This window comes from Culex pipiens, chromosome 1, assembly GCF_016801865.2.
Source record: "Culex pipiens pallens isolate TS chromosome 1, TS_CPP_V2, whole genome shotgun sequence".
Lineage (NCBI taxonomy): Eukaryota > Metazoa > Arthropoda > Insecta > Diptera > Culicidae > Culex > Culex pipiens.
This window is the reverse complement of record NC_068937.1, coordinates 48,105,705-48,112,976: the sequence shown is the minus strand read 5'-3', so window position 1 is coordinate 48,112,976 and position 7,272 is coordinate 48,105,705. Positions and strand designations below refer to the sequence as shown.

The window sequence follows — 7,272 nt, the reverse complement described above, 5'->3', positions numbered from 1 at the left end:
TTTCAAAACAACAAAAGAATTTTGTGGAATTGAGAAAATCAAGGTTTGTTTCAACGCATTTTTTTTTGTTGATTATATTCAACAAAAAAATTTTTGATTCAAACCTCGTACAGGCTGATTCTACAAAACATTTTTCTGCGTGATGATGTTGTCTCTAAACAGAGAAATAGAGAAGAAACTGAAAAATGATAATATTTTTTTGCAACACTATTGAGCAGTTCTCTCAGATTTCAGTCATTCATTTTTTTTTGTATTTTTTAATCCGACTGAAACTATTTTGGTGCCTTCGGTATGCCCAAAGAAGCCATTTTGCATCATTAGTTTGTCCATATAATTTTCCATACAAATTTGGCAGCTAGGCATACAAAAATGATGTATGTAAATTAAAAAATCTGTATCTTTTGAAGGAATTTTTCGATCGATTTGGTGTCTTCGACAAAGTTGTAGGTATGAATACGGACTACACTGGAAAAAAATGATACACAGTATAAACAAATTTGGTGATTTTTTATTTTACTTTTTGTCACTAAAACTTGATTTGCAAAAAAACACTATTTTTATATTTTATTTTTTTATATGTTCTAGGGGACATAAAATGCCAACTTTTCAGAAATTTCCAGGTTGTGCAAAAAATCTTTGACCGAGTTATGATTTTTTTTAATCAATACTAATTTTTTTCAAAAAATTAATATATTGGTCGTAAAAAATTTTCAACTTCATTTTTCGATGTAAAATCAAATTTGCAATCAAAAAGTACTTTGATGAAATTTTGATAAAGTGCACCGTTTTAAAGTTATAGCAATTTTCAGGTAACTTTTTTGAAAATAGTCGCAGTTTTTCTTTTTTTTTATTAGTGCACATTAGCCTGTCCCATTTTGAGGTCATGTCGAGGAATTTCAGGTGCTCACTTCTTAAATGATAGATTATGATGTTAGGAACAATGTTTTCTTAGACAAGAAAAAATAATAAAATACTTTCTCGCACCCCCTACTCGATTTACTGAAAAATGTCACTTTTTTGAACAAATTTTCTAAAATCGCTTGGAATCAATACAAAAACTGATTCGATCTGGTGAGTATTATCTTCAAACGATAGGTTTTTGTCCATAGATTAAGATGCACTATCAATATTGGACCAAAATCTAAGTTTTTGGACTATCCCAGGCGGATTTATGTCGAAAAAATCGCATTTTTTTGAAACTTTTTTCAGAAATGCTCATTTAATTTAGGGTAGCCTATTTTTCCCAGTAAAACCAATACATGCAGCTTGTAGGAAATTTCATGGCGAACATTTTTCCCTCTGAGAAAATGCAATTTCGACACTCCAGAGCCGAGATATTTGAGTTTTAGTGAGGAAAAATGTGCCAATTTTCAAAATTTCTCAGAATTCAGAAGCAAGGCCTACTAATTACCCGATGTTGCAAGCATGTGTCGCAAAGGTCAGGGTATGCTTTCTTATAGTAATTTTGGCCGCTGAATCCGAATCTGAAATCAAAATTTGTGTAAACAGTGATGTTATGTAACTACACCCTTTTGGAATGTTATTTGCGTGATAAAATCGCTGCCATTCAAATTGCTTGCAAGTTCGATCATACTTTTTTCGGTTTTCGTAAATACCACTTTGATTCAGCGATTTTCCACTCTCCATATCAAAAAGATTTGTTTTGTATGGAAATTGGGGAGGAGGGGGTCAGCGATTAAAAAAAAAAGTGTCCACGTGGTTTATGGATAGTCCCTAAGCCACCACCAAATAACAATATGCGATTTTTCGAATTGCTTAAGATAATCAAAAAGTAAAAAACATTTAACAGATCTGTAAGTAAAAAATCAATCAAAGTGGAACGAAAACCGAGAAAAGTATGACCGAACTTGCAAGCAATTTGAATGGCAGCGATTTTATCACGCAAATAACATTCCAAAAGGGTGTAGTTACATAACATCACTGTTTACACGAATTTTGATTTCAGATTCGGATTCAGCGGCCAAAATTACTATAAGAAAGCATACCCTGACCTTTGCGACACATGCTTGCAACATCGGGTAATTAGTAGGCCTTGCTTCTGAATTCTGAGAAATTTTGAAAATTGGCACATTTTTCCTCACTAAAACTCAAATATCTCGGCTCTGGAGTGTCGAAATTGCATTTTCTCAGAGGGAAAAATGTTCGCCATGAAATTTCCTACAAGCTGCATGTATTGGTTTTACTGGGAAAAATAGGCTACCCTAAATTAAATGAGCATTTCTGAAAAAAGTTTCAAAAAAATGCGATTTTTTCGACATAAATCCGCCTGGGAGAGTCCAAAAACTTAGATTTTGGTCCAATATTGATAGTGCATCTTAATCTATGGACAAAAACCTATCGTTTGAAGATAATACTCACCAGATCGAATCAGTTTTTGTATTGATTCCAAGCGATTTTAGAAAATTTGTTCAAAAAAGTGACATTTTTCAGTAAATCGACTAGGGGGTGCGAGAAAGTATTTTATTATTTTTTCTTGTCTAAGAAAACATTGTTCCTAACATCATAATCTATCATTTAAGAAGTGAGCACCTGAAATTCCTCGACATGACCTCAAAATGGGACAGGCTAGTGCACATGTTTGCCTACTTTTGAAAAGCTAAGAAAATTCTCTATATTTTGCGTCGATATATCAGCAACTGACCGATTCTTTCGTGACGGGACAACATTTGTACGCATATGTTTTCAGTTTTTTGCTGATAACTTTAAAATCTGTGGGAAAAGGTACCAATATTTATACAAATTTGGAAAGTACATTAAATTTCCAATAAGATTCACTCCAGCAAACATTTAAAAACACAAAGTTTGAGTCAAGTGAGATACAAATGTAGCGTGACGGGACAACATCGTACAATTGGATTATTTTGATTTTTATACACAAAAGTACAGAACTCTGCTCTCCTAGTAAGTTTTTGGAAAAACCCTTTTCTACAGTTGTTTCTAAAATGAAAAACGAAGATTTTGCTTCCTGGATCACCCAATTTCGTCAATTTTTGTTGATTTGACAGGTACTTCTTTTCGTGACGGGACAACGCAGATATTTTGCAAAAGAGGGTTTTGCTCGCGTTGTCCCGTCACGAAATGAAGCAATTGGGAAAATCTCTACTGACTAGTCAACTTTAACTAATTTGGATTCGCTGAGCTCGAATGTGACTCCTAAATACTCCAAAGTATTCAGGGAATGTGCAACCCAAAATGGCGGCCAATATGGCGGTGCTAGAATATTCGATATTTTATAAAGAAATGTAACCGGCAATGAACAGGTCAAATTTAAAAAAGGGTTGCTGAACTCGAATATGAGCTCTAGAATATTCCAAAATACTCAGGGAATGTGCAATCCAAGATGGCGGCCAATATGGCGAAGCTAAAATTTTTTTTTTCGGATGTGTAACAGGCAATCAACGGATCAAATTTATCTAATTTGGGATCGCTGAACTTGAATATGAGCCATATAATACTACAAAGTACTAAGGTAATGTGCAATCCAACATTTTTGAATTCGTGCCTTGACCAAAACATTGGCGTGACGGGACAACGCAAACTTGCGTCAGTCGTAACTCTGGTTCCTTTTGACCAATTTTCGATTTCTAATAAGCATTTTAAAGGGTTTTTTGAGTACGAAGAGAATCCAAAATATGATGCAAATCCGATTTCATGAACTATTGCAAATTAAACAATTGTCATTTTTCGTGACGGGACAACGCTTCTATATACCCCCTTTTTAAATGTCCTGTATAATTTTATACCTACAGAATCTGATTTTGTCAATAAGAGGGCTTATAAAAGAGTCATATTACTATAAAATACCGTTTAGATTAATTAAATATCTGCATTCCTTCCATTAATTTGAGCTATTATTTGAAAAAGTTTGGAAAATTAAAAATTTCCAGCGTTTATGCATTTAACCACATCTGCTCACAGATATGTTTAGAATAGGAACTTTGGTGTGGAAATATGTTTTTTTTGTGTGGTTCAAATTGTTGGAAAACATGGAAATTTATCAGAACCATCCAAAGTTTAACTTGAAAAAATTACTGCTTGGTAAACAAGTGCTAAGAATCGGTCAACTAATGGTCCGACTTACAATGTTAAAATATGAAACATTCGTGAAATTTTCCGATCTTTTCGAAAACAATGTTTTCAATAATTTTAAATCAAGACTAAAATTTCTAAAGGGCGTAATATTGAATGTTTGGTCCTCTTGAAATGTTAGTCTTGATTTAAAATATTGTTTTGGAAAAGATCGGAAAATTTCATGAATGTTTAAAATTTTAGACATTTAAAATCGGACCATTATTTCCTGAGATATCAACTTTAGAAAATGGTGGGTTGTTTGGGTGAGACTTAGAAAACATCAATTTTCTTGTTTTTAAACCTTTGCATGGCAATATCTCCGCAACTTAGGGTCGTTTCAACAAAGTCCAAAATAGCAAAATATAGTGAATTTACTCAGCTTTTCAAAAATATTTTTTTCAAAAGTAGCAAACATGTGCACTAATTTGAAAATATAAAAAAAACGCGAATCTTTTTCAAATAAGTTACCTATAAATGGCTTTAACTTGAAAACGGTGCACTTTATCAACATTATAAAATATAAAATTATAACATATAAAAAAATATAAAAAAATTAAAAATAGTGTTTTTTTGCAAATCAAGTTTTAGTGACAAAAAGTGAAATTAAAAATCACCAATTTTTTTACCGTCTATCATTTTTTTCAGTGTGGTCCGTATCCGTACTTACAACTTTGCTGAAGACACCAAATCGATCAAAAAATTCCTTCAAAAGATACAGATTTTTTGAATTTCAATAGTTAATTTTTGTATGGACAGCTGCCAAATTTGTAAGAAAAATTATTTGGGCAAACTAATCATGCAAAATGGTTTCTTTGGGCATACCAAAGGCACCAAAAAAGATTCAGACGGATTAAAAAATACAAAATTAAAATTTAAAAAAAGACCGATTTCGTAGAGAATTGCTCAGTAGTGTTTGATTATCATCGTACCATTTTAGATTTTAATGTTAAGTTTTTTTTTGTTCTACAGTTTAAAAGTTCTTTTGGTTCCGAATAACATCGTCTTCAGTTTTCGTGCCATTTTGAGAACCTCCGTCCCCGTATAACGCCTCCAACCCCCAGTGCGGAACGCACTCTTTGCCAAGAAGTTGAGCACTCGCGTGTGTTTCAATTTACAGAGTTAATCATTTGCACACTTTTTTATTTTATTATTTTTCGCCAAGAACCAAAACGAAGTACCCACCAAGAGCCAGAGAGCATAAGGTAGAAGAATCCCTTTCCCCACACTTACTGATTCCCCTGTCATCTTCAGCTTCTGGTACCGCTTGCAACCAGCCAACCAACAAAGCCAGTTCGACTGTTGATGATAAGAAAACAAATTGAAGCAATTTCGTTTAATTTAATTCAATTACACGCGCGGCGTATCGAATTACAATGGTTTCATCGCCACGCCACCAAGGTCCTCTTTCAGGACGACGGCCCTCCGCTTGGCTGGCGACGCGGAAGTGATCAATTTCCACAGGATTACGGTAAATTTGCGCGCGGTCCCCGGGCCGGAAATTGAGAACCAGCTGGAATCCCCCCGTAGCGCAAGACTTGCCGCAATTCAATTCCATCAAACCGTGAGGATCCAATTATTTGGCGGCGCAAAAAGGACGACCTGGAAGGACTCTACTGGCCAGGGCAGCATCATTGTTTCAAAGTTTTCCACTCGCCGGGATTATCCTTGCCCGGGGACAGTCACCTTTCTTCTTGCTGCTTTTGGGAAGGACAATAACATTCCTTGGAACAACTGAGCAACAGCACTTGGCGGATTTATGATCTTGCCCCTTTTCTATTAGTGGTGTGGTATTGTGAGGGAAAAGTTTTGTGAAAAGCCCGATATTAGCTGGCAGTGTGGAAACATTCAATGGGCTGGATTATGTCCTCTCCCGAAGAAAGGTAATTAAACTTTGGTGGGAATTCAAGCGCGGAATGAAGGCCTTAACTGAAGGTTTTCCTGGCGTGGCGTGTCATTGGCGGTGATTTTCTCGCGGTGAGAGAGTTAATTTAGCTGGTGGAAGGAATGTGACACTTTGTTCTCCAATGTTTTCAAAGAATTTCTGAATGTTGTTAGTCCGTAGGGTGACAAAAACTTTGAATAATATTTGCAACGGCCTTAAGTAATCAAATTTAATAATGTTTTAAAAACATAAAATATGTGTTAAACAATAAAAAATATACACATTCAAAACCTTACCCAAGTTATTGACCCCAGCAAACCACAAACACACATCTTCCATCTTCATAATCTTCTCAATTTCCCAACCAGAAAACTTAACTTCCATAACTCCGGCAATAAATAATCGTTAAACCCTTTCTCAGCTCAAAGCCAACAGAAGGGTGAGCTGCAAACGACAAAACTAATCGAATTTAAAGCCACCTCCAGGCAGGCAACTCTTTCCAAGTGCGTCTCCTTGTGGCCGCTCCATAACTATAAAACTTTTCCACGACGACTGCAAACACCTTCACTTTCTTCACTAGTTCCTAGCAGCTGCGGGAGGGAAAAGTCTTTTCGGGATCGTTTTTCCCACCAATTGGTTTGCGCAGACCTTAAGGCTAAAGGAGCTTGAAATATGGCACTTTTCCTCGAAAGAGGTTGACTCTTGATATGGGGGCGCCCACCGCCAGGCCATAATTCTTGTTCTCACGATTCGCTCCGGTCTGTCGATTACTTATGAGGTTTTTGTTCTTTCTCCGGGTGCACTTTTATTGTGGGAAACCCCTTAAGGAGTGCCGGCAACAAGTGGAAACTGTCGTTATTTGTGGTAAAGAGAGTGTTCGTACAAATCATAAAAAAAAAATATTCCTCGAGCTCCGTGACAGTGAGATTGCATCACTGCCGTGACCAGGATTCGAACCTGGGTTACTACGGCCACAACGTAGGGTCCTAACCACTAGACGATCACGGCTGCGCTCGAGTGGTGAGAGACAAGAGAATAAAGAAACTCTTTTCGCTTTTGCTTTGCAGCTTGACCACTGGTCAGTTGTATCGAATCAGCTGCCGATTAGCTGCCTTGGCAACGATAACAAAGAAGACATTTTGAAGTGGTGTACAGAAATAGAAACAAAGAAACTGATAACGTGGCTAAGGGAGCATGCATAAATTATTTAGTCGAATGATTTACAAATTATTTAAACATAACAAATCATCAAACAAACTGTAATTCTGGAGTTTTTTTTTGATTAGGTCCTATAAACA

The 7,272-nt window shown here is 35.8% G+C and overlaps 1 non-coding gene across 1 annotated transcript; it reads right to left on the bottom strand.

Annotated features, from left to right (window-relative positions):
• Positions 1-6,910: 6,910 nt before the first annotated feature.
• Positions 6,911-6,982, bottom strand: Trnah-gug (transfer RNA histidin (anticodon GUG)). The gene has a single exon. It is a non-coding gene; the product is annotated as a tRNA-His (tRNA).
• Between the last annotated feature and the right edge of the window lie 290 nt (positions 6,983-7,272).